Below are 7,697 nucleotides of genomic sequence, written 5' to 3' on the forward strand. Positions count from 1 at the left end.
TCAGTGCACAACTGTCATTTTAAAGAAGCTTCATGTTCTGGTCTACACAAAATATGTTGTGTGTACGAGTTAAATAAAGCTTACAGCTATCCCCATAGGCTTAAAATGCTTTCTGAAGGCGCTTAATCCAATAATTCCACCATTAACTGGAAGTGTTAAATCAATAATGACACATTAAGTTTCCTGCTCCAATTCTTTCGCATGGATTAAATCTCTGCGCCTCGAAAATAAATCCAAGTAAACTTTTCCATATTCTGACACACCAAGATTATGTTTTCATTTAACCAACAATCCATCATCCAAATACCATTGTTTAGGAATCCAAGCAAAATAATTCTAAAATGCTTGAAAGTAAAAGTTTTTTGCATTAAGGATTGCAGGTAATTTCAGTTCAAATCGAACGAGACAGCGAGATCTATAGTGCTTAAGGCAAGTGTATCCTTTTTCCTGCCACTACAAGTCCTTTGAAAGTCAGATATTCGTACATAGATGTAGATATAAGGAAAAAGGAATTATGAAAACTATTTTGCATTAACTTGCTATTTGTTCATGGTGCCGTTTGAATTTGAATTCGTTTCCTTTTTTTATAGTCCTGTTGTCGTGTCGTCGTTATTGTTGTTTTTTTGTGCTGCAATTACAATGGAACATTATGCAAATCCGGTTGCTGGCACTCGATATGCAAACGGATTTCAGATATAATACCTTTGGAGGAAGGCATACAAAAGGCCTGAAGGCGAAAAGAAGTTGCTACCGTTGCGTTGGTTGTTCGTTGTTCGTTGGCGTTGGGTGAGGTTCAGTTTTATTTTCCTTTAATATTTTTGCATTTTTTTATGCAGCATGATTGACTCACTTGAAGGATATACTCGTACTTCTCTGTGTGAAGTAACAATTGCTGGGTTTATCCTCAGGTAGGTAGGTTTTCCTAGGCACTGGTACTTTATGGAAGAAAAGTAGACCTTAAAGCCATTTTTGTTGTGTTTTAAAGTGACATGAAGACTCTCGTATTTCAGGCATTGGACATGCAATTAAAATGACACTCAACACGAAGAGGCACGGTTCAGTTCAGTTTGGTTTGGTTTGGTTCAAAGGATTAGGTATGCCAGGAAGTGCAATAATTGCATGGGTGTGAATTTTACCGCTTCATACTTTGGTCCTTGGAGTGTTTTATTTGTCAAATGAAATCTAGGCCAATTTAGTTTTGACATTTTATGCACTGCATAAATAGGTGGCTAATGTATAGGTGCTCCTTCACAGCACACCTCTTGTGCCTCTAAACTTCAAAGAGGAAATGAGCTTACGATATTATATTTGCCATTAGACTTTTAAACAAACTGTTCGTTGTTAGCTCGTTGTCGTCATTAGGAGGGGGCATTATTGTCTGGTAATATTTTTTTTAACAAGCCTTATTATTATTAAGTGGGTTTTGCAGTTTAATTTTGTTGATTAGTATAATAAAACAAGAGCTGAAAGCGGTTTTGATGTTGTCAAAGAAATAGGGCAGTCGCTTGTTGAAGAACAAAAATGACAAAAGAGGATTTGATGATCCAAGTTAAAACTTGGAAATTTAAGTTAAAGATATTTTTGCGAGATTAAAAACAAGCTTTAGCTAGAAATAAAAAAAATGTCTTTTAGTAAAAGCTATTTTAAAATATCTAAATTTAGATTTATATGGCTTTAACTAGTTCTTCAAAATAAAGCCCCAAATGTGATTAATAATAATTTAATTAAGAATATTGTACTTTAAGCTATAAAAGGGTTAAAATTCCGGAATCTCTGACTAGAAAACTTTAACAATTTCTTATTTTAATACCCGTGTTTTTGGCATTCTAAAATACACTCCTCGTCAACTGAATACGCACAAACATTATGATTATATTTTATCCATTTTTTCCAAATAGTGATGGTTATTATGCCATCTGTTGATAGTAAAAATGTTCGTAACACATAAATACATAACAGAATTTCAAAGTTTTATCCAAAAACAACCGTTAGTTTTTCCTTCAACCACTTCCAAAGTATAATTTGTGCAAAATAGAAGTTTTTTTTGGTCAGGTAAAAAAATTAAAATTGGTATTGGAATGAAAAGAAACAAGATTTTGTTTAAGTTTAGTAGCAGGTACTTCCAACTTTATTTTTAATTACTTCGTAAATTCGAACCGGCATGGAATCGTATAGCTTTTTAATGTTATTTAACGAAATTTCGCTCCACGCTAATTTGAGTGCAGAAATTAAGGTTTCTTTGTCTTCGAACTGACGACTACCCTCATAAACTTTGCGTACTAACCATCCCAAGACATTTTCCACGATGTTTAGATCAGGTGAGTACGGCGGCCGTTGAAGCAAATGCACTTGTTGCTCCTCTATCCATGTGAATAGGTGCGCTGAGTGAATAGGTGCATTATAATGTTGGTAGGTCCCGTTTATGGGTCCAAAGATGTTAGAAAATTTAGGAATTTTTTTTTCCAAAATTACTTCATACCCATCTGCTGTCATTTTTGATGTTACAACCTCGAGCTCAACTGTTCCATAATAACTGACTGCTCCCCATATCATGACACCTCCTTCACGACTATGATGGCTCTTTAAAAATCTTTTTTCTTTCCTTAAGTCGTGAAAAAAGAAGTTGAACCCATCAGGATCATCGAAATTAAACTTTTTTTTTATCTGAAATAACCACGTGATACCATTCTTCTTTCCAACTCATTTGAGGTCTTGAAAAATCTATGTAGGCAAAATGTGCCTAGCAATAGACCCTTTAGTCTGTCCTTTCAAAGAATGAAAGCAACAACGGCAACACTAACCAAATAATTCGAACTTGAACGACCAACAGCAATAACCATCAAGAACGCAATTGAATTGAACGGTGACGACGAGAAGATACGAAAAACGGAACGAAAACTCCACGAATTTAAATTATTATCCTTATCTACTTTTATTAAACTAAATCTATTTTTTATTAAACTAAATATCCCTATTACTAAACTCAATACTATTATTATTTAAAAACTAAAGTGAAGTGCATTCAAGAGGACACAAGCGTCCACAGGTTTTTTCTCAAAACCGACCTCTGTATATCAGCTCCTACTCTAGCCTCCCCGTGGTGAACATCGGGTGCCTAGTACCTCAACTGGAGATTGGGTTCCAACCCCAGTGGAAAGTTGTTGGGGGCAGCAAACGAGAGAGGTGGGGAGAGGTGTTTCCACTAAGGCACCTCTCCTTATCCAGACGGCAGCGGAGGAATTCCCGAGATGGAATCAACGGTGGCGTCTACAGTTCCAGTAAGGTTGAACTACTTAGTGAACACCTTATAGGGCTTCTACGACTTATTCGGAGCCCAGGCCTGTAAGGAGCGGTTTTATCCGGCTCCCCATCCTTGGAGTTATACTTAGGATCTAGCCCTAATGGTTGGAGGTTGTGCGTCGGGGTGACTTCCTGGCCACGTAAAAGCTTTCATAGTTGCGAAGCACCAACAAGCCTCGGATACGGACGGATTTACTGTTGACAACCAACGCAAACGAATAAAGGACAGCGAACTTCGGATATGCACGTGGAATGTAAGGTCCCTTAACAGACCACGTGCGGCTGAAGAATTAGCGGAGGCCCTAGAACCATATAAAGCAGATATCACCGCCATCCAGGAAATACGATGGGATGGGCCGGGCAAAAAGAGGATGAAAAACTGCGATATTTACTATGGTGACTGCTACCACGAAAACCAACAGCGCTTATTTGGATGTGGCTGCGTCATTGGAGCCAGACTTAGGCAAGAAGTCTTGAGCTATGGGTGCATCAATGAGCGCCTATGGACCATACGCATCAAGGCTAAATTCGGCAACATTTGCCTGATATGCGCACACGCCCCAACAGAAGAGAAAGACGACAACACCAAGAGACGAGCTCCTAGACAAAACATATGAGCCTAGCTACGATAGTCCTGGGCGATTTCAATGCCAAGCTAAGAAGGGAAGACATCTTTGGTTAAATAATCGGGAAGAACAGCCTGCACGACAACACTTCCGACATTTGATTCAGGCTCATAGATTTTGCTGCGGGGCAAAACGTCATGGTAGCCAGTACGCGTTTTCCACACCTTAACATCTACAAAGGAACTTGGACTTCTCCAGATCAATCTACCTTCAACCAGATTGACCATATTGCGATCGACGCCAGACACGCTTCCAGCATTATGGATGTACGAACTTTCCGAGGAGCTAACATCGACTCGGACCACTACCTCGTTGTAGCCAAGGTAGCACTTCGGACTTCCAGACCCAAGGCAAAACAGGGAGGTGCTGGGAGAAGATACAACGTCGAACGGCTGCATTCGCCAGAGTCACCAAATCATTTTCACAACACAATGTATCGAAAACCAGTGGCGACATTGCCAAGATGCAATCAGGGAAGCCGCCTTTGATGTGCTGGGTTTCAAACAGCCACCAACAAGGAACCCCTGGTTTGATGAGTAATGTCGATAGGCAAATGCAGCCAAACAACAGGCACGCAAAGCGGCGCTGCATAAAAGGACGAGAGCTGCTCGTGAGCTCTATGAGAAGAAGAGGCGAGAGGAACGCCGACTTCTCAGAAGGGAAAAGAGAGGGGATGAGAAGCGTGCGGTCGAAGATGTTGAGAGGTATAAAAGCAGGAATGAGGTTCGAAAGTTTTATGAACAGGTGAAACGAAATTCACAGGTACATAAACCTAGAACCGAAGGCTGCAAAGACGAAAGTGGAAACATCATAGTGGAACCGCAGTCAATGCTGAGGATATGGAAGGACCACTTCTGCAGACTGTATAACGGCGATGAAGAACCGGATGATCCATTCAATATAGACGACGAAAGCCAACAATCCCGTCCTCCGGACTTAAACGAAGTAAAGATTGCCATATCTAAGATCAAGTTCTATAAAGCCGCTGGAGCGGATAGCTTGAATGCCGAGCTCTTTAAAACAGCTGGAGATAAGTTGGTTAGGAGCATGCACTAACTTATCTGTAAGATATGGTGGAAGAAAGCATGCCCGATGAATGGAACCTCGTAATATGTGACCGTCTAAAGACCATCGTCAACAACTTGATAGGTCCTTATCAGTGTGGTCGTAGACCAGCAAAGTCCATAGTCGATCAAATATTCACATTACGCAGATCCTGGAAAAAAACCCAAGGACACCAAATCGACACCCACCATCTTTTCATCGATTTCAAGGCCGCATGTGACAGCATCTACAGGGACGGGCTGTTTAGAGCCATGTTTAGTTTTGTCAGGCAAACTTGTCCGTTGATGTCAATGGGGCTTTTGTGAGTATTGATGTAAAGGTGGCAAAAATGGGTTACACGGTTAATGAGGGCAAAACAAAGTACATGCTATTGTCAAAAAAAGGACAAACAACACCAACGTCTTGGTCAATACGTCACCATCGACAGACTTAGCTTTAAGATACTCAAGGACTTCGTCTACCTAGGCTCCGCTGTAAGCGCAGAAAACAACACCAGCGCTGAGATCAAACGCAGAATAACTCTTGCTAACCGCTGTTTCTTTGGACTAAGAAAGCAATTGAGTGGTAAAGTCCTCTCTCGAGGGACCAAAGTGTTGCTATATAAGACCCTTATCATCCCCGTCCTGCTAAACGGTGCAGAAGCATGGACTATAACAAAAGCGGACGAAAGCACCTTGGGTCGGTTCGAAATAAAAGTTCTTCGTGTGATCTACGGTCCCGTTTGCATCTAAGGGAAGTGAAGGAGAAGACGGAACAACGAGCTGTACGGGCTATGCAACGACGTAGACTTAGCAGGGGTAAAAGTCCAACGACTAAGATGGCTGGGTCACTTAGTCTTCGAATTCGCACCCACAGGACAGCGCAGTAGGGGAAGACCATCTGCAAAGTTTTTCATGCTGCAATCATTTTCAAAACGTTCTATATAATACGAAAATTTTTCTTTTTCGGCGTCGTAATTTTCAAAAGATTGAATATTTGAATGACCTGAAGGTATTTGCAGTTGTGCAATAAGGTCAGTTATCACCTTCTGTTGATCCTGAAAAGCTTTTAAAATTTGATGCAATTGCTATTATTGTATATTTAAAGAAAACAATGAACTATTGAGCAAACTAAAACTAAAAGATGTTTATTTAATGAAATCAAAAAGTCGAATAAAAATTATTAGAGAGTAGAGAGTCGAATATAATAACAAGTAGCTAGATAGAAAAAACACCACTCCTTATATTCTATCCAGTCCTACTTCATTGGAAGTTTAGTAATAACCTACCTCAACAATAGCTTCCAAAAGTTTTCAAAATTATTGTTTTTTTTTTGTTTGACTATATGTATCATTAACAACCTACACCTACATAGCTAAAATAAACATGATATAATTTTTATTTCCATGTACGAATATAAACATCCTTAAATCCTACAAAACAAATATTAAACTTTTTTGAAAAGTTAATAAGTAAAAACAGTTTATCATTGTTAAAGTTAAAAAGAGAACAAAATATAAATATAGAACTATCAAAAAAGCTATGAAATATTTCATAAAAACTTCAAGAAACTAATTTATATTTGTTATACAATAAAATATATATTTAGGTACCTTACCTACACCTAAAAACAAGAGTTAAAGATTTGAACACGCAAGGACTTTTATAATAATATACCTATCTTCCCATATCCTTTTCCAAACTTCCTATATAAAGTTGGGACAATAAAGTCTTACAAAATATAATATAAATCATCAATGCGTTGAAACTTGAAACGTAACATGCGTAGCGTGCCAATACATTGATTAAAACTTTATCTTTTCTTTTACAGACAAAATACGTATATCCTTATTTTTATATAGAAAGGGAAGACAAAAAAAACTGTCCCCCTTTTGTGTATGTACATAAATTTGAGTATGGCAACACCAACAAGAGAAAAATAAGGTATAGAAAACGATGAATATCTTGGAGCCTTAATTTCGCTAAGTATTTTTTTGACACCTCCTGAAGCAATTCATAATTCCTGACAAGCCGAAGCTTTAGCCAATCTACGGTGTGTGCGTACAATATCTTAATTAGAAAACTTTATTAGGACATTGCGTGACCAGACCACAAGACCGTCGTCGTTCGACATCGTCATAAGCTACGCGCAGCTTGTAGCATATTTACCTCTTTATCAATTTACCATCAAGCTAAACTATAGACATTTTCTCTCACTTTGCTATGCTTACAATACAAAATGGATGTGCGTGCTTTATGTACTTCGGTATGCTTCCCACCAAGTCCAACATTTGTTTCACGACGGCAACTTTCTCAGGCTCAATCTTAAATTGAACCCTTAAATTTGTGTACCTTGGAGTATAACGTAGATACCTTTCCCAATCCCAGCCAAAGTCAGCGCCAGCAGAGGCCCGGAGGCATATCAACGGAAATATCAACAAAAACAGCGTGACCATAAGCCAACCCTTATTATCACACACAAGTGTATAAGAGGGTGTAATGGCCGGCCGACCAAGCGCCCTCCCACCAAACACAAGCGATTGCACCACAGCAGCAGGAGCAAGCAATTAAAGGACCTCCCGTAATGAAAATAAAATTCAACTTTTACTTGATTTTTATAAGGCCGAAAGAACTGGCTTGGTGCGGTGTGGTGCAGCGTTGGTGAGTAAATTAATGGCGGCAACGGATGCGGAACTGAACGGCAAACGGCAACAGCAACAGCAACGGG

This window comes from Eupeodes corollae, chromosome 1 (genome assembly GCF_945859685.1).
Source record: "Eupeodes corollae chromosome 1, idEupCoro1.1, whole genome shotgun sequence".
NCBI lineage: Eukaryota > Metazoa > Arthropoda > Insecta > Diptera > Syrphidae > Eupeodes > Eupeodes corollae.